The 21,379-nt window shown below is 35.2% G+C and overlaps 1 protein-coding gene across 2 annotated transcripts in view; it reads left to right on the top strand.

Moving 5' to 3' along the window:
* LOC115448049 (octopamine receptor beta-2R) overlaps positions 1 to 21,379 on the top strand; it is a 106,775-nt gene that overhangs the window by 46,536 nt on the left and 38,860 nt on the right. Inside the window, exon 2 of one of the 2 annotated variants that reach the window (XM_037440121.1) lies at positions 4,692 to 4,718. The exons of the other annotated variant lie outside the window; for it this stretch is intronic. The gene's annotated coding sequence lies outside the window, so the exon portion shown is untranslated. The remainder of the gene's footprint in view (positions 1 to 4,691; positions 4,719 to 21,379) is intronic. 2 annotated transcript variants of the gene reach the window in all.

Raw genomic sequence — 21,379 nt, 5'->3', positions numbered from 1 at the left:
CATACCTAAAACTACTGCTTGGGGTTTAATTTAGTTTAATTAGTTTCGTAAGCTATAAAGGGCAATTATATTTTTTACTTCGATCGCTAAATAGTATTCGTAATAGACATAGTTTTAAAATTTAATAATGTTGTATTAAGTTTGTAATAAGTTAATATCTTAAAACACGTTCCAATTCCCACGTTGCAAATAAACTTTCAAAGTAGAATAATGAAACAAAAGGAAAGATATATTTACTTTAAGTAGTTTTCCAATTTTCTTTAAATTAGTTGTATTATTGAACGATTTTTTTATAAAGTTCAGAAAATTTGTTAAACTTAAATATAGGAATGGAGTTTAAGAAAAGGGTACTTTGTTTTATAATATGTATAGATATTAAGATTACGGCCATCTACTCTGTATGATAGTCTCATAACACTCATTATACACTTAAAACCCTATGTAACATTGGGTTCAGAATTATCTAAAGTAAAGGTATTATGCATATCCTTTAGTATTCACACAGACATCTATAAATTAGAACAAACTCGACAAGTTCGCAACTCAACTCGTTCGTATGTCACCAGAGATATCAGACGATTATGTTCGCTATATACAGCGCGGTATGGCGTTTACATGTGTGTAATAGAATACGTGACATGTGTTTATATGTCGCTATTTCACGATGATTTATTTAAATAAATATAAATAACACTCATTCATTAGAGCAGGATATTACTTAGTATGACGTACTTTGCCCTCACAAGTTTGTATTAAATATCAGCGAATCAAATTGTTTGCCAGGAGTAAATGAAGCAATATCTAGATTGTCAGAGAACTTGTTTGATTTCAAAAGTTTTATTGTGATGAAGGTATTGATAAGTATCCATAGTCTGTATTTGTACAATCAAGCAATTCTACAAATCGTCTAAGAATAATCAAAATGCCAAAGAAATTGTTAATACCAGTGGCCAAGGGTGAAATTTCCAAAATGGAAACAAACTATATAGAACTAACTGTTATATTTTGCATGTAATTAATTAATACAGCTATTTTATGGAACACGGTTTTATTAATTGTTTAGATTGACAGACGTCTAAGACAATATATAAAAAATACCATAGAGTAATTATGCATAAAGTTCTAATGTATTTAACACTAACAATATGCATAAATGCGATCTGCAAATCCTGCTAATTATAATAAGATACTAGCGACTCGCCCCGGCTTCGCACGGGTGCAATATTTCTCCACTATTTAATGGATGTTATTATACATATAAACCTTCCTCTTGAATCACTCTATCTATTAAAAAACGTATCAAAATCCGTTGCGTAGTTTTAAAGATTTAAGCATACAAAGTGGGGACAGAGAAAGCGACTTTGTTTTATACTATGTAGTGATTACATAAATTAGGAAAAGGAAGCCGGCAAGAATATACAGCCGGGCTATACGGACCCTTCGCCACTGGTTGATACTTTAAACTAATGATGGGGGTTTACGCATAGACCTAGCCACTAAGCATTAAAGAGTGTTGAAAAGCATAAGAATATGAAAACATTGACCATGTAAGGAGCAACAGCAAAACCACCGCGTTGATATTCTGGGAGACAGTGACAACACTGCGGTCGAACCTACCTATTCAGGCTATATTCATAATTACTATCTATATCATAGCTACGAAATATCAAACACTAACCATTACCCCTAGCTGCCATTTATATAGTAACGTATAGATCATATCGAGTGAGTTAACGTTTAGGTATTTTTCGGTAGTTGTTCTTTTTGTAACATATTGTGTTTCCCGTATTTAAAACAAAGAAAACAAACACACAAGACGCGTTTCCCGAAGGGGTATGCAGAGACGCAACCAAGGCACTCTCTTTTCGACAAGTATGTTCCGTCCCATGAAGTGATAGGGAGTTAGCCTATGGGCAACCAGGCACCCACTTTTCGTCAAGTGTGTTCCGTCCCATGAAGTGATAGGGGGCTAGCCTATGGGCAACCAGGCATCCACTTTTCGTCAAGTGTGTTCCGTCCCATGAAGTGATAGGGAGTAAGCCTATGGGCAACCAGGCACCCACTTTTCGTCAAGTGTGTTCCGTCCCATGAAGTGATAGGGGGCTAGCCTATGGGCAACCAGGCACCCACATTTCGTCAGGTGTGTTCCGTCCCGTGATGTGATAGGGGTCGAGCCTACAGCCCATATCGGGCACAAATTACTGACTCTGGGCTGATAGTGAGCTGAAAAACCCAAATATCACTTTCCCCGACCCGGAATTCGAACCCAGAACCTCAGAGCGCTCCCGTACCGCGCATGCAGTAAAACTACGCCACCGAGGTCGTTCTATTTCTCTTATTAAATAACATCAATCGTACCTATTACCTATTTATATGCCTATATTTATACGCCTGATAACACAAGCACTGAGGAGCACGTTTGCCTAAACGATAGATTGCCTCTGTGGATCGCTGTTCAAATTTCCATAGAAAAATTTACTTAATTCAAACCATTACGTTAATTGTACTATAAGTATGCGTGACTATGCGTTAATTCATTCTCGAGGTACATTATATTATAAAATTAAATACTAAACTAATCGTCATCATCATCTATGTTTAATGCTGAATATGAGCTTCATAACATGTCAAATACTTCTAGACCATATGACAGTATCCCGGCCTCACAAGCTCCCTTATTATGCATAATAATATTATAATATCAGCCCTGTATTAAATACTATCCCACTGCTGGACACGGGCCTCCTCTACTATTAAGAGGGATTAGGCCTTAGTCTACACTGGCCTAGTGCGGATTTATAGACTTCACACACCCTTAAAATTCCTATAGAGAACTTCTCAGGCATGCAGGTTTCCTCACTATGTTTTCCTTCGCCGTTAAAGCAAACAATAACTCACAAAGGATACACATCATTTTAAAAAAGTCATAGGTGTGAGCCCTTGGGATTTGAACCTGCGGACATTCGTTTCGGCAGTCCATTCCAAACCTAACTAAGCTATCGCCGCTCTTAATCTTCACCATTATGCATTCTAAATTACTCTATTATCATAATTACCATTAATACAATTTGAACAATTATTGTATGACTGACAATGTTTGGTGAATTTTACTAATCCAATAATTCAAATTTCAGGAGCTTAAACTACCATCATAATAATATGTTGTTATAAGATTAACTAACGCATAATATGATGGGCATTGTGCTGTTTTGACAATAAATAAATTCATAATAATAATATAACGAATAATGAATTTTGCACAGTAATGCAACGCGAATATATTATGTCATTATAATTATTCGCAGATTGGATTTCGGAATAATACGATACAATAAGAGCTCAACCATAACCAAAAATATATTGATTGTGTTTAATGTTTTGATAAAATGGCAATACTGAAGAAGGTAAAGACTTACTGCTGGTAGGTCTCTCATATGTGAGAGTCCGCCTGGGTAGGTACCACCGCAATCCGCCCTGTGGAATGGGGGCGTTTGAAGAATTCCACCACGGTATCCCCTGCCTGTCGTAAGAGGCGACTAATAGGGGCCACGAAGGGGGTCGTCGGCGGGCAGCAGGGGGCTGTCCGCCCTAGTGCATTTTTGTGCATCCTTGCACATTTTTCGGTTGACCCCGGGATGGACGGCAGTGTGTAGTTGGCCTCATGCTGCCGTAGACGCCGAGGGCGTACTTCGGTGCGTGGGGGCTTCTGAGCCCCCCCCCCCATAGGAGACGGGCCGCAAGGCGGCACCGCGCAGGGGCGGCTGCGGACGAATACTTAGACACTTCCGTCAGAGGAAGCCCGCAGCCGTCCCTAATGCGCCGAAGAGGGCCACCGCGGAGTTTTAGCTGGTAGGCCGTGCATAGGTTAATTGTACTCGGGTTAGGGACTCGGCCCGGCGGTCGCCCGAAGGTCGTCATCAAATCCGGGCGGCTCAACGCCGGGCCGTAAGGCACGGTTACCCCAGCATAACCGCTCAGTCGCCCCCCACGAAGGCTGGGCGGTAGTAATAAGGGACTTTCTCCGCGAAACCAAAAAAAAAAAAGGTACCACCGCAATGTCTATTTCTGCCGCCAAGTAGCAGTGTGAAGTCACTGTTGTGTTCCGGTTGAACGAATGACGAACGAATGAACGACATTGAAGGCAGTGTAACTACACAGTAATTACTGGTCATAATAAGACTTAACATCTCATGTCTCAGGATGGCGAGCGCAGTGGAATACCAAACAATTCTTTGTAATTTAGGGAGTTGGATGGTGTTTTTGCTGTTTACGGGCGGTCGTTTCGCATCAGATGAAGGGCAAGCTCGTCTCGTCACTTAAAAAAAGGACTGATCGCTGATGAGTGAAGGTGGTTGTTCAGTCTTTACTCATAAAAAAGAATTCTTACTTTCTTATGAATAAGATTATTTTTTACATCACTAGTTCGAAAGATTAGCATACAAACAAAAAAAGGAACAATATACGGCGTATAAGGCGTTTGCTTCGTAGGAAATACAAATTAACGTCTTGTACTTACAAATATTAAGGCCCTATTCCATCCCATATCGTGCTTTAACCAGGCAAAGATGATTATCAAAGAAAAGATTAAGAAATCAATACTTTACATGTCTTAATCTATGCTAATATTTTATCCATCATTCTTTAATATAAAATTGTATCATGCGAAATGACAGATTATATCTTTGTTTCAGAATCACCGCAGCATAATCCATAGTAAGGTAATAAGCGTTAATTATCAATTAATTATAAGATAGAGGTAATAACACAGAAGGTATGTAGCTTGCACAGGTATGAGGTAATAATAAGATGTGGTACTAAGAGGTCAGGTGCCTTATTCAGGAATCAAGTTGATAGATCAAGCTTCAGATTATAGGTGCAAAGGCTCTGACATACATGAAATCTTCTATATGAGTAGTAGATACTACCGCGTTTCCTATTTATATCTAAACAGTACGATGCAAGAACTTTCATTCTGGTTTGGAGGACATAAAAATATCGTCCCTGTATTATTCTGTCCATTGTTAAAGTCGCGCCTCCTTTACTACTGAGAGGGTGTAGGCCTTAGTCCACCACGCTGGTCTAGTGCTACTTCGCAGACTTCATATACTTCGAAATTCTAATGTAGAAGGAACTCTTTGGTATGTAGATTTCAAAACAACAATTCATAAACAACATAGACATACCTAACTAAGAAATGTCAGAGATGTGTGCCTTAGGTTTTTAATTCGGAGGCCATCGTCTCGGCAGTCCGTTCCATTCCCAACTAAGCTATCGATTTCTATTATTTGAAGGACATTGTACCTATTATAAGATGGTACAGAATTCGAGCTCTTGTATGCGTGAGATAATCTGTCTAGGGACCGAAATAATAGATGCAACTCAATTTCGCTATACAGTTCTATATCAGCTGAGATGCTGTCAAATTAAAGTCAGCATCTTAAGTTCGCATTTAATAAATAGATACCCACATCTCACATGATATCTTAAGTCACATTATATGAAGAATTTAGACAACAGTTCTATTTATTAAACAACGCCGATTCAGCTGAGAACATGCTTCTAAATGACAACTTAAACTTTGCTTAATAAATAGTTGTATACATTAAATGCCTACTTAAGATCGTTCTTAAATATAAGATTGATTGATCAATACGGCTCTAAGTAGTAGGAACTATCACGTCTCCTATTTCTGCCTCAAGCCGTACGTTGCATGTATTGTTAGAGAACATTGTAACGTAATTACTGAGCATTATGAGACATATTTAATCTCAAGATGATGTGTTTAGTCATAAGCGAGGTTTGTCATTCTACATTCTGGATTATAAGGTATTTGGTTATGGTTAGTCGTGGCACATAGTTTTAGGCGGGCAAATTGCTCATGGACTTATATGTAGGTATGTTTATAAAAAAATGTAAATATATTATATTCTTTATTTAATTATAATATTCTCATAGTTATGTTCTGGTGGCTTCGGCTGTACCGACAAAGGGCCTATCCCTACAAAAGTGTGGCCACAATCTTTGGTATACCTATTATTAGTTTAACTAATCAATTTTTAACACATTTACGTGTACTCTATTGGAACTGACAACTTGGCAGGAATACAAGTAAATCCACAGTTCGTTGCATTTTTTCTTCGTCATTTAATCATTAAAGGTATTGACAACCCATTGATTAAACGAGGCACTGATTAAAATGTTTACAAGACTATCTATACTATTATAAAGATTTTTAATGTAGAAATAATATTATTATTACCTAGAATAACAACACAAAATTAAATAATAAGTCTACGGATATTAATAAAAACTGTATTTCCCTATGTTTCAGAAATAAATGATTGTAATTTATGATTAAAGCAATATTTAAAAAAGAATACCTACATTCAGAACAAGATAGTTAAAAAAATCAGACTACATTTTATTGCGGAAAAGGACATCCGGACAGCATTAAGAGTTAAAACTAGGACTGTGGTAAATCTTAATTAAAGTTCAGAAACTGTGTACCCGTTTCATACTTTTTTTTCCAATCTACTTTCGTACGTCCGCCGTTCGATTCCCGCTCCCAATAGAGATTCGATTTAAATAAAACTGTCTTGCGTTACGGTCTTTACCCTCGCGAATAGACGCATACAAATAGATTTGTAGGATAAAAAGTCTTGATTGTTTTCCGATTTGCGATTGTGACGCTATTTGTGTTTAGATAGATTTTTCCTCTGCGAATCTGTTTGGGTATCCATAGCGTCTATTTTTGCTGGTAAGCTACAGTGTCAACTGTGAATGCACATTGGTTCGTTTTGTAGGGCATTTTAGCCAGTATTATGGTATTTATTTAATTTCTAAGGTAACGAGCGCCGTACACTGGCACGGTTTATTCAAAGTATCAAGATTGACTTTAAAACCCTTGTCAATAAATAATTCATCAAATATTGGCCAAAGATTATCTTATTATATTTCAAACGTCGACATAAGTAACCATACCTCTTGTTGGAACCAACGAAGCGTATCGCATAATCTATCAACACGTCTATCTATGTAGGTTTGTATAGAGCACTGCATATAGCTAACGATATTTACGTTCACTGCTCCACAAAGCCATCACTAACCCGAAGGTATTTGACACTCTTAGGTATTTATTTCAAATTTTTTTCTTAGGTCTCTGTTATAAATTAATAGTTCTTCATTACCAAGAAATGGGATATGGAGTAAAGATGAGATATTATAAATATGTATGCAGTTAAATTTTTGTTTATAAATATATCAACGATCGATATTTAATGTAAAAAATGTCATAAAGCCTGCATAACATTATGGACACAACACGTAGTAAGTTTTAAATAAAAAAGAAAAGTAAGAAGCTTAACCCTTGGGTTTTGAACTTGCAGACATTCGTCTCGGCTATCTGTTCCACACCCTACTAGGTTGCCGCCGCTTTAAAATAATATAATTATATTATGTTGCCTAAGTTGATTCCGAAAGTACACAGTTTTCAATCCGTATTCCAATATAAACGTTGAACAAAGGCTTTCAACCGATTGTAAATAATACACCAAAACTATTCGGATATTAAATAAATAATCTGGATAAAGGTTGATTGTAAGTTTGATTCTGTTTGGCTACGTTTCCACACAGTATTAACAAGTATATTTAAAATATATTCGTATAAAAATTACTCGAATTATTCACTTTAAGGTACTAGATGTTGCTCGCGGTTCCGCTCTCGTGAAAGCCTTTTTCACTATATAAGACCCTACACCATTGTAACGATTCATAGCGCCATCTATTCAAGAAATCTATACTTCTATACTATTATATAAAGCTGAAGAGTTTGTTTGTTTGTTTGAACGCGCTAATCTCAGGAACTACCAGTCCAAACTGAAAAATTCTTTTTGCGTTGAATAGCCCTTTGTTCGTGGAGTGCTATAGGCTATATATCATCACGCTATACCCAATAGGAGCGGAGCAGTAATGGCTAATCTCAGGAACTACCGGTCCAAACTGCAAAATTCTTTTTGCGTTGGATAGCCCTTTGTTAGTGGATTGCTATAGGCCATATATCATCACGCTATACCCAATAGGAGCGGAGCAGTAATGGCTAATCTCAGGAACTACCGGTCCAAACTGAAAAAATATTTTTGCGTTGGATAGCCCTTTGTTCGTGGATTGCTATAGGCTATATATCATCACGCTATGACCAATAGGAGCGGAGCAGTAATGGCTAATCTCAGGAACTACCGGTCCAAACTGGAAAATTCTTTTTGCGTTGGATAGCCCTTTGTTAGTGGATTGTTATAGGCTATATATCATCACGCTATACCCAATAGGAGCGGAGCAGTAATTGCTAATCTCAGGAACTACCAGTTTGAACTGAAAAATTCGTTTTGTGTTGGATAGCCCTTTATTTGTGGGGTGCTATAGGCTGTATATCATCACGCTATGACCAATAGGAGCAGAGCAGTAATGAAACATGTTGCAAATACGGGGACAATTTATTAGTTTTGAGAGCTTCCGTTGCGTGCGCTGCGTAAACGGTTAAAGTTATGCAACAATGATGTATGATGGGATTGTTCCTCTTAAAAAGTTATACAAAAATTTATTATAAAACAATGTCCCCCGCTGAATTTGTCTGCCTGAACGTGTTAAACTCAAAAACTACCCAACGTATTAAGATGAAATTTGGTATGGAGACAGTTTGAAACCCTGGGAAGAACATAGGCTCCCGGGAAACTAATACTTTTATAACGGAAAACTTTAGCCTGAAAAACTTTATAACGCGGGTGGAGCCGCGAGCAAAAGCTAGTTAGATTATAAAATTCCAATATGTCCCTTGGGAGCAAATTACCCGGTTAAGAAATAGCCATATGTGTTAATCCAAGATATGGTTTATCAATGTGCCCAATACCATTCAAATCCGTTCAGTTGTTTCGGCGTTTACTTCTAACAAACATCCAAACATTAACAAATTTCGCTTTTATATTATTAGTAAAACTAGTAACATTATTTTGACCTAATTTTATCTAAAGGGAAATAATTAGGTCATGCCATTTGCCGGTATTTTCAACGCCCATTATTCAAAAGCGAGTCCGGATAGTAGACTCTCAAAGTCACGTAAAACCTGTTCAAATTTATAATTTCTTTCGGAGTATTGATGCTACCTGTAATATAATAAAATGTAATCTTTTCGGAGTCAAAATTGCTTGATGTTTACCAGTCACTTAAACCTTTCTACGTTGTTCTGTTAAGCAAAATAGCATACAACATAATATACTATTTAAGTGTAACCATATTGGTTAACCTAAATTTGGGGGCAATAACAACATAATATTCATCATCTCTTGTCTCAGGATGGCGATCGCAGTGGAATACCAAATAATACTTTGTAATTCAAGGTGTTGGATAGTGTTTCTACTATATATGTGGTCATATCGCTTACCATCAGGTGAACGGCAAAGCTGGTCTCGTCATTCAATGGAATGAAAAAAAAACTATAGTCTAAAAAGCTTAACGAATGAATATTGAATTATCGAAGCATGATGCTATCACTTTAATTTCATTCTTGCTACCTTTATTCGAATCGAATAAAACTATCATAAAGCTAAGCCAAAATCATAAAAATCGTATCTTCTTCATATATACACGCTTTCGTCGTATTTCGTCAGTGAGTGGAAATTTTCATTCAGTACTCGTGCAGAGAGTACTTTAATAATCCTCTTTGGGATGCGGTAAACCTGTGAGCGAAAATCAAACGCTATAAGTTTATAGATGTTCCGTAAAACGTGCAAAATTAAAGATGATTTTTGCAAGGATAAAATATTCCTTTTATGACGTGGAAATAAAATAGAAATAGTGTTCTGAATGTAAATGCTTAAAGTAAGCTTAAGATCTGGAAGTCGGCTTTTATCCATTAAAGTTTCATTGTCTGTATTTTATTGTTAAATTCCACACCCCCTACAAAAATCGAAATAAGTCGACAACAGTTGATTGTACAAACTTCTCTTTATATACTTCTTTGTGGGATTTCTACTTTAAACTTTGAATACCGTAATAAAATTCTTTCAGTTATTATTGTTTCGAATCGCCTTTTGGTGTTTACTCGTGATTAAAATCTATTAAATAGTATACAGAATCAATGTATTAAAACAAATAAAAAATTATGAAACAGAAAAAAATCGTAATAAATTTCATAAGAAATATTTAATTACGTACGTTTATTTTAATAAATACTCTAATATATGCGTCAATCCATAAGCGTTGTGCAGCCCACCCGCTTATGTCTGGACCGCAGGACACAGCGGGTTGTATATCTGAGGCATTTCGTTCGTCTGCCTCAATGAATGAAACCCTCACAAATATGCCGAGCGTCCATGAAAAATTCACCCCAATATTGAAGACATCAGCCTTTTATCAAATTAATATTTGCAAATCGTTTGAATAAAAAAGTGTCATGGAACCTTTTTGAATTGTTGATTATATTTGAGTTAGTTGAATGGGTTTATCATATTTTAAAGGATTTTACAAAACCCTAATAGTTGGTTTCAGTTGAGCAGTTACAGTTTTCATACTAAGATTGTAATATATGGAAGTTAAATATAAATAATATCAGCCCTGTATTATATACTGTCCCGCTGCTTGGCATGGACCTATTCTACTACTAAGAGAGATTAGGTTATAGTCCACGACGTTGATTTAGTGCGGATTGGTAGCCTTCACACACCCTGAAAAGTACTCTAGAGAACTTATCAGGTGTGCACGTTTCTTCATAGTGTTTTCTTTCACAGTTAAAGCAAGCGATAATTCACAAAGAATATATGCATCATTTTTAGAAAAGTCAGAGTTATGTGCCCTTGGGATTTAAACCTGCGGACATTTGCCCTAGCAGTCCACACAGAAGTTAGAAAAGAATAATTATTAAAGAATACATAAGTACGTTTTCATTTTCTTATGTACTGTTTTTCGCTGCCAAAGAATACAATTTTTCCGAATTACGAAACACACTGCCTTGGCAACAGATGTTCTCAATTGCTGCATTTGTTAGGCCATCAAAAACCATTTATTCAAACAACTTATATTATGTTTTATAAACGATTTAAGAAATATTAAAAAGAAAGATGACGAATATTAAATTGGATTTTGTGTAACAAAAGCTCGTATGTGATCATGCCTGTCTGCTTGTTATCTTTTCAGCCTTTGACGGCTAGCCCGATTTCGATTAAATTTGGTATGGATGTAGTTTGAGACCCTGTTAGGATACAGGCTACTCCTGATCCAGAAATGGTACGCATTAACCCCCTTATTCATAAACGTTTTTTATCTAAGGACGGAGCACTCCTGTGATAACAAGCCTGTTTCTCAGTTTTGTTTATCTGACAGCTTGCTGTTTGTTCAGCTTTGTTTATCTGACAGGCAACTAGATTAAACTAGTATCTCAGTATTAGCCAATCACGACGGCCCTATGTCTAAGCACTGCGAAGGCAGCTATGCCGTCGGCACTGAAAAACAGACTTGTTATCACAGCAATGCTCCGTCCTTAGATAAATAACGTTTATGAATAAGGGAGTAAGACTTTTACCGGGGAAAAAACATCAATCGGGCGGAGCCGCGATCAATAGTTAGTTTTGCTATAACAAAAATCAAATAACCTCAGATATTGCCGAACGTTATATTCATGGCCACATAAATCTGACCCAGATAAATTAAACGGATTACTAGCAAAGTAAATTGTAAATTTAATTGTGTCAAACAAGTGTAGGTATTTCAAAGTATTTGTAAAAGAATGTTAAGAGTGACATCACACAATGACCGATAAATGAATGCTTCTCCAAATAGAAAATTAAGCTGGATACACAATACCTTTGCTTGCCTTTAGTGATGCGCACGGCGAAACATCGATATGCAACTTATAATTATTTTTAATACAAAAAAAATATATAAACGTACAAAAAAAGACATTTTGTCTGCAATATTCTACGTGTATTGTATTATGTTGATGACAAAAGTATATTATTATATTATTTTGGAACTATTATTATCAGATTGAAAGAGATCTAGAACGTGCCAACGTGGCCGAAACTTACTAATGACCACCGCTACCTGAAGTGGACCTCCACTGTTCTGGTGCAATATTTTATTAACTCCAAGGCCTGCGCCTTTTAAAGAGGTTCTTGTACTAATTGCTACCACTTTTGTTCGGACTATAGTGACATAAGAGTCCGCCTCGCTGCAAGATGACGTCATCAAAGGAACCTTGAATCTAAAAGTAGTGTATGTATATCTGATGATTCCTGAAACTATATTACTTATGTTGCATTAGTTTGCGATAGAATAGCAATAGGATTAAGAATTTTATATCCTTAACAAAATTAAAAGAAAATGCAGATTCCAACAAAATATTAATATTAAATAAAAAACGATAAATTTCAAAACAGAACGAAGCAGCAAGGAATTTGCTGTTTGATCATAGAATTATCCAATTGTTATTGCATCACGGAAGCAAAGCTTAAATTTTCTAATTATCACCCATTCACAAAATCCAGTAAATGTTTAAAGCGCTCAATATTCTTTTTTTCTCAGCCATCTGATACACAAAAAGCCCCTGGAAAAATATTAAATCAGAAACCTACCCGCAAATATCGATAAGGACATCCCTACGTGCGAAATGAAACAAAAGAGCGGCACAAATGGCCGGCGGACATTACAGCAGCAAACGCTACAATTAAAACGTGCCTCGTATTCGGTTTGCGATGCATTGTGATTTTTAAATTACCTCCTTGTGTTATTTTATGCGAAAATTCTCACAGTTACCGTTTATCTTGCTTTTGTAAACATTTTAATGACGATTAAATATTGTTGCAGAGTAATAAAAACTCGATAGTATGATTATAACGGTTATTGCACCTACATTGTTGATATCATAAAATCTTTTTTTTTTGTATCGAACCTCGGAGTCAATACCAGGGGAAACCTGCAGATGGGGTAATGCAATTCCCCTGCTTACCGACTGCAGGGACCTGGAGGAAAGTTGGAAGGGGATATCTGGGGAAGGAAGTGTGGAGTAATGATAAGATTGATTACTGATCTGATACTGATCCCCTCTTACGATGGGACGAGAGAAGAAGGCCAGGAAATGTTTGCGAGGCATAGGCCTCAATGTGAATTGGCAACCATCAGGTATACACACTTACCTATGTACTTGGGGCCGCGACAATCGTCTCCCCGTGTATTGGCGTGCATTTGGTGTGGAGACCTGACGCACAATAATTGCTTCGGAGGGGGTGGCATTAAAACATTGTTTTTTTTTTTAAGTATAGTGAGGCTGTAAATAAACGTTGCTAGAGCATGAATGGGTGTTCTCGACTGGGATGTACTATTTTCTTACAACTTACTTGAAATTAACTATTGCATTGCGCATCCTGCATTCCAGAATGAATAAGATTTCTGGAGCTCCATCCTACTTTTTCTCCTTTCTGACTCCTAGTTTTTCTTTAAAATTGACATTTAATTTATAGTTGTTTATAGTTTATTGCGTTTAAGGAAATGTCTTCATGATTCACTTTTTCGTTTTGAGGCCCTAAAAGCGACGAATCGTCACAAGTATTCTCTTTTGTAGATAATAGACAATTATTTTTCCTGTATATTGCTGGTTTCTCTTTGTTATATATCGCTATTATACCAAATCTTACCGGGTTTCATTGTGTGTACGTCAAATATGTTTTTTGAAATTAACATTTAACATAGACAAGATCCTGAAATGGACGTCGTTACAGACACAAGCTCGTAGTTCATAGTCGCGTATAGGTCAATATTCGTTTACTTTTGTGCGGCGATAGTTATATGTATTATAGTAGTTATGCTATCAAATAAAATTTAAAAAATGATTATTTTCTTTTTGTTTGAAGATAGTTCAGTGGGATAGCTAATTTTTTTAATTGGTCTTGTTGACCTGCTTTATCCCTTATTGCTATCGTCCACTTTTAAAGAACAAATTTGATGCAGGCGGAGCTGCAATCAAACGATAGTATTCCAATAACAACGGAAACCTCATTGTTATAATGTATTCAATGAATTCAAGCGAAGCCAACCAGTCATATAAATTTTAATTTACACTGAATTCTCTTGGCTTCAAACATTGCACTTTGTAATTGTGGAAAAAACATTCTGAGTGTTTTATTGAAGCCATTTATTCGTGTTATTGCTGATTTTCATCGTGAGATAGAACATTATAATATAATTCAATACAACATACGATAAAATTATAACTTTACTAATTATATAGTTAAATATGTTCACTTATATAAACATTCAGCTGGATGATCAAAATGTTTATATTTTTTTTATGTTTTGAAAGTCTTTTGTACCATTAAACAATATACTTTTAAGTCAATCGTAGATTAAACTAAAACAGCTTTTGTTGAAGAAACTACTGAACTATAGAACAAGTTGAGAACATTCGAACAGATAATACTCGTAGTTCAGAGCTATGTATGGCTTTTAGAGCGTACTAGACGAAATAAGTGAACTGTTAAGGTCTTTTGTAGAGAAAATTTGTAGGGACTTTACTTTAAATTTAAATATTACAGTAACATACCAGTTCTGCAAACATACAAATACTGTGAAATTATTGGGCATGGGGATGCTCTACTGCTGACAGACTTTAGTACTTTCACCACGATGGTCTTGTACAGGTTTGCATACTTCACATATCTTCGAAATTATGAAGTATTCTCCATGTAGGTTTTCTCGCGACCTGTTCCGTTTCTTCTAGTATTCTACAACTTTCAATTACTCATATTTAATCTGTGTAAATTTGTTTTATAGATCACTTTGCCTGATGTTCTCGTGTATCGAAGTTTTGGCTTATTAGTTTGAACCTAACCGTTCGGTACCTAGTTGTATAAACTTGTGAGATAGCAGCCAACAGCTGGTCAAGAGTTTATGTTAGTTTCAAAATGCATAATTGATAGTTTATTTGGATTATTTGCCGATAAAATCGGTTGCTATAATCATCATCATCAGCCACAAAAGTCCACTGATAAACAATGCTATAATACATACTATTAATTGTTAGTTTCCATTTCTAATGACACTTGTAATAGTGTTAAATAATTTATCTAAAGAACTAGCAGAAGTACATCTCCAAGTAGATAATTTTCAAATATTTTTTCTTAAATCTATTATATTTTATATTAGTTTTGATGGCGTATTTAACAATTATATAACACGTAATTATGACTTTAAGCACACTCAATCTCTACAATGGTTTAAGAGAAATGGCATTTATTATCACATCCACAAATTACTCCACGCTGGGCCCTTATTCTGTATGGTAGAGTAAACGCGTAACGCGGCCGTATCATGTTATCTTTGTTACACACTGTTAAAATAACGTGCGGGATAGAGAATAAGGCCCCTGTTCATCATTAGAGTTATGTAACTCGACAAAGGTTTAACTATAAGTTATGTTTACAACTCATTGTAATAGCCGGTGACGAATATGAGAGCTTCACGCTTGCTGCTAAGTCGTACAATTTGACTTTTATTCATTATGAATATGGGCATAATATGTTGTTCAATAAATCAAAATGAGCAAATTGCTCATGATTCGACTTGTCTAACATGGCGAGAAGTTTGCATTACAACATATTACGACTAAAATAGGTACTCTACGATATTTTAAGTTTTAATTGCATAGTTATTCTGCTTTATAGTAAGCATAAATTTTTCATAAACTAAAAATTTTTAAAAATTGATGTCGCATCTACTGGAATTGGTATTAATATATTTGATACCAGTAGCTATTGTATTTAGTTACTTTATGTCTACATCAGACCGTTCATTCAAAAAAGCAACTTTAGAAATAGTTACTTATTCAACATTCTTATTAACCTTAATAAAGTTCTAAACCGAAAGTAGTTGGATTAGTTGTGGTGGGTTTGGAGAGCGGAGTGACTGTTCCTTTAAAATCCCCTAATACCCGACCTCGCATTCGGCTTGGAAATTACGGCACCCGAATGTAACTGAGTTCTGTAGCATTAACAGTGACGATGTGATGTCGAATTATAGCAAACGTCCGATACTCTTGCTAAATTAGTCTAATTTATGAATTATCGCTTGCTTTAACGGTGAAGGAAAACATCGTGAGGAAACCTGCATACCTGAGAAATTCTCTATACAAATTTTGAGGGTGTGAGTAGTCTACCAATCAGTACTCGGTCAGCGTGATGAACTAAGGCCTAATCCCTCTCAATAGAGGAGGCCCGTGCCCAGCAGTGGGACAGTATATAATAAAGGGCTAATATTATTATTATTAATCTAATTTCTGATTTTAAAATGTTTAGAAAATCCCCTTATTGATGGGAAGTAGAAAATCATATCGATCACAATATGTATTCCTTTAGAAACAAAATTAAAAACGTTATCATCATTTCAAAATCTTTAAGGTGTAGATGTCTACCTAATCTTGCAGACGTGAGCAAATGAGGGAACCCATTGTTTGTAAAGAATATTTATGCCCCACGCTACGGATTATACTGCATAATTGCATTCTCACAAAAAATATGTGGTTTATTAGTCAATTCAAAAACATTACATTTTAGTTGTCCGCTGTAGGAAACTTATGTCAGTTTCTTTGGTTTTACGACCTTAGTTAACTCCGTATGATAATTCAATATTTAGTATGGTATTTGGTCGCAATAAAACCGCTCAGTCAACTTAGTTATAGGACCATTAAAAACCATTTCAAAATCAAATCTTTGACAAATTTGTTCGACAAGCTATTGCCAGCGGCTCCACCCGCGTGATATAGTTTTTCTGGAATATATATTTTCCTGGGATAATAGCCTATAAAACTCAGAAGTAACGTAGTTTCCTTTACTGAAAAATCAAAATCGATTTATTAGTTACTGGGAGACGCATTCAAACAAACTCTTTATTTTTATTAATACAAAAATAAGGTAATAGTAAGTATAGATAAGAAGACAATCCACCAGAGAAATTTAACGTTGGTCTGGAAGACGCTAATAGAAAAAAAAAACGAAATAACGTCATAATACGTTCAGACAAAACTAGACCATGAAATAACGAGATAACACGTTCAGACCAAATCTAAACTATGAAATAACGTGATGGCACGTTCAGACCAAATCTAAACCAGAAAGTAACACGTCCCATGGCAGAACGATTTAAAAGAAAACGTACAACGTTTCGTATTTAATTTGGACACATTTGCGCGGATTGATCGTCGACGGCACGTACTCGCCCGCGGGGGACAACTTAACGTTTATTGTTTTTCGTTGTGAATGCGTCCCGCGAGACGAGCGCTGACGGGGCCAGTACAAACGATAAGCTGTAGTCATTATTATTTTACTTTTTTCGTATTACGTGCAGGGTTGACTCCTTTTTTGGACAAATAAAGTACCAGTAGCGAAGAGTCTACATAACCCTTTGCGACTAGTATATCCGGTTCCAACAGGCCGGCATAATTGTGTCGACTGTCAAGGGGTAATCATTTCTCGTCAGTCGACATTCTATTGCACCCCACTCCACTTACACTTAAGTTACTTTGATGTGCCTGTAAAAAAAAAACGATTCCTGTCCGCTATTTCGTTAATAAACATAATTTTAATTACTTTTGACAAATAACAGTATCAGATTCAAAGGAGATTTATTCTTTCATCTCGCCATTTAGTATTCTTCTACACAAATTTAAACACTGTGAATGAAATAGAAAATAATACTGAAATGAATCAGAATTATAAAAATATCATCATAATTAATACTTGCTACCATTAATGTAGGAGTTGCTGCCGTTTTACGCCCAAATTCTTACGAATCATCCCAGAAGAGTCAAATCATGCTAAATAAAGTATTCTCGCCTACTTTATTGTTTTCATAAAGTACTGAGTACAATTACCCGAAATAAAGTACAACACTTTATTATAATGTGGTGGCAACCCTAATTGCGTGCCTTTGGAATAAGATTTTAGTCACAAAACTGACTCGGAAACTCCTTTTGAGGTTAATGTGAAAGTTACGGCGATTATAGTGAAAAGAAAAGATGTCATTATTTTTAATATATTTTAGGATAACATGATTCTATAGATTAAGGTTTTTGTTTTAAAAACGTCTTGACATTTCTTATTAATGTTAATCTCCAAAATGTTAGTGGTTAAGTCAAAAATTATATAGAATATTCGTTAAATTAGTTCTACGAGTAATTATTTCCCAAATTAAGTATGTTGAGAGAGTTTAGAAATGGATACTGTTTCCACAAAAATAATTCTTGAATACTCTGAAAGATTTCATTATTATTCTGCTGTTAGGATATTCGTATCCGTCGGAGTAACGATTATGCAGGCCGGCATAATTCTGTCAACTGGCGAGGGATAATCACTCGTCAATCGATCTGGACACCACTCCAATTACCACCACACAAAAGAGTCACTTTACGTGCCCATAAAAACAAAAAGTACTACACAAAATATACACGTAACATCTGAAATAACTCCACCGTGAGCAAACACCTGTCTTAAACGTCTACCCAAATATTGATCTCTGAAACCCTCTGAAGGAAGCGGGTATAAGTCTGAACTGAACGGGTCATCAATTAAGACCGCTGTACTAGTACAATTCTAAGCCAGGTATCATTCCCTTGGGAGCTGGGGCTTACCGTCTACAGATAGAATTAGTTGTCTTTGTTAGTGATTAGTGATGTTATATCGTATACGTATGTGTATTTTGATTCTATGTAGGACATTGTGAGCATTCAGTTGTGATATAATAGTAGTTATTACTATGGTGTTAAAAGCTATTATTAATTGATTATATTTGTTATAATTGTGCACGTAATATGTTGAAATTATTATTATTGTCTTTAACCCTTTTTTTTCGAAAAACGCGTCGCTACCTCCACTTGGAGGGTCAGTGGAATGGTTATTTTGGTTTCACCGGTCTTATATTTTGCATCGTGTGTAGCCATCTTCGAGATGGTTCATTAATGTTGATTTACGGTAGTAACTATACATTCTAATGCCAATCCATGTTACAATATACTCACTACTACTCTAAAACAATATGTATATTTTTAATATAAAATTATATTCCAATTACCATTTAGTATAAAAAAAATTACGTTTACAATTTATTCAGTGAATAAAGTAAATTTTATTTTTACGCAATAATATAAATCAATAGTATTTTTACCTAAATGTATTTGCACATGAAAACACGATGCCCAAAATAAACGTTCATTTCATTGAAAAAACAATCAGATGCTATTTTTTTTTTCTGAAATGTGAATAACTGATGTGCATTGTCGAGAAATATTTATTGTTTGGGCGAACAATGAGCGTTGCCGGACCAGAATGTGATTTGTATCGGTCTCATCTCGCGGTATTTACCATTAGTAAATTAATTTTCCAGACTATATTATGCTCAGTCGTCATACGGTTCGTGAGGGATTTGGTTTAAAACTTACTTTTTAAAGCAATATTAAACTATTCAAAATTTTAAATAAATATTTTATAATTGTTAAATGTAGGTAGATATTGTAACTGACTTTTCAGTTAACGCAGTTGCAGTAACACGTTGGTTATAGGTTGCTTTCGACAGGTCCGTCTGGAAATCTTTGAGGGAGGCCTATGTTTGACAGTGGACATGATTACTTACGACTAGAAAAGAGTAATGTGATTGAAAAACGATGATATTGAGATAATTTCAAGTAATTTGTATAAATATAATTCTGACCGTACACCAAATTGAAAAGTATCAAAATTGCCGTCCACAACTGACAAATTACACTTTTAAATCTAACTCTTAGAACTTACGCCAATGTTTCAAAATTATGGCGCGACATTTTCGCAAAATTAAACGGTGTTATTAGTGAAATAAATTATGATTAAAACGCATTGCGGCCGGCGATATTTCTGCGAGAATTGTCGTTTGTACCATTATCATTATATTAAAAACTAGTTTTGGTTTGGGTCAGAAATATTTAATCCTTGGATAGAAGAACTTTGTTCGCGTTCAAATAACAGTTTTAATATAACAAATTATCTTCTATTTTATTTATTTTTTATATACGCTTTATTGGATTCGATCAAAGTATGGACTGCAGGATGTTCCTGGGTTCGAATCCTTTGGTTCAGGCACCACTTCTTGTGGCGGTTTTTCCAAATTGAAGAAGATCTTATTTGTGTTTAGGAAATAACATTATAAGATACAAAAGTACTGCTTAAACAGTGCAATCTTTAACTATCTCAGTCTCTGAATTTAGTTTTACATAGTTAATCTTTCTTTTTAATTTTTGATTTATCAAAATGTAGCCCTTGTTACTAAGCCCTCTCTATAATAATTGACGCAATGCCTTCATTAACACAGCTCAGATAAAAATATTCTCGTACAGCATTTTTAATTACTGAGATTGCGGTGAAATATCTGTCACTGACATTTTGATCTATTTCATAAATTGTGTCATTTTTAACACTCTGGTTGCCTATTCTTTGATTTACCTTTTTAAAGTAATTAATTAAAATAAATGTAAGTTGATAGGTTTAGAATATTATTTGAGCCAATTTAGTTTATCAATTTTGCAACAATTTTTTTAAAGCGTGTGATGCATTTCGTTTTCTTATTGACTGCATAGTTTTGAAACTGATTATTTCAAGCATATTTTATACGAGTTAAATGGAAAATCGAGATTGATGATCGAAGATTCTATTGGCATTTATTGGAAAAAAGATAAAAAACCCATCAAAGATAAGAGAGCTTGATAAATGAATAAACTGAGCGAACAAAAAAAGGCAAACTGATGCTTTATCTTTCCACTCGATTTGAGTTTGTTAAGTTTTGTATTGTCGTCGCATTTCCCGCTATTATGTAAATAAATGGATCAAGTCGCTTTTTTTCTTCCACTTCGTGCACTGAATGCTTAGTTTTTTTAATTTGCATTCCCTGATTTGTGCCATTGGTTTTAAAATACTGAGAACATTTTTCAGGACACAGTCAATCGCGGCGTTATGTATTATTAATCCTACTAATATTATGCGAAAGTTTGTGAAGATGTCTGTATGTATGTTTGTTCCTCTTTCACGAAAAAACGTCTAAACGGATTTGGATGAAACATGTCAGTAATATTGGTTATATATCAGAATAAAACATAGGCTACACTTTATAATGATTTGTGTAAGTTGGTCATAATATAATGATGTAAGTCGGAAAAAAAATATCTCGGAAAACTCCTTCACGCGGGTGAAGCCGCGAGCAAAATCTAGTAATATTATAAAAGCGAAAGTTTGTATTTTGATTTCTGTTAAAGGGAAATGCAAAAACCACTGAACAGATTTGAATTGAATAAGGCATATAGAGATATCAAGTCCTTGATATG

Source organism: Manduca sexta, chromosome 18 (genome assembly GCF_014839805.1).
Source record: "Manduca sexta isolate Smith_Timp_Sample1 chromosome 18, JHU_Msex_v1.0, whole genome shotgun sequence".
Lineage (NCBI taxonomy): Eukaryota > Metazoa > Arthropoda > Insecta > Lepidoptera > Sphingidae > Manduca > Manduca sexta.
Note: the sequence above shows the minus strand (reverse complement) of the source record. Positions and strands in the feature narration are given on the sequence as shown.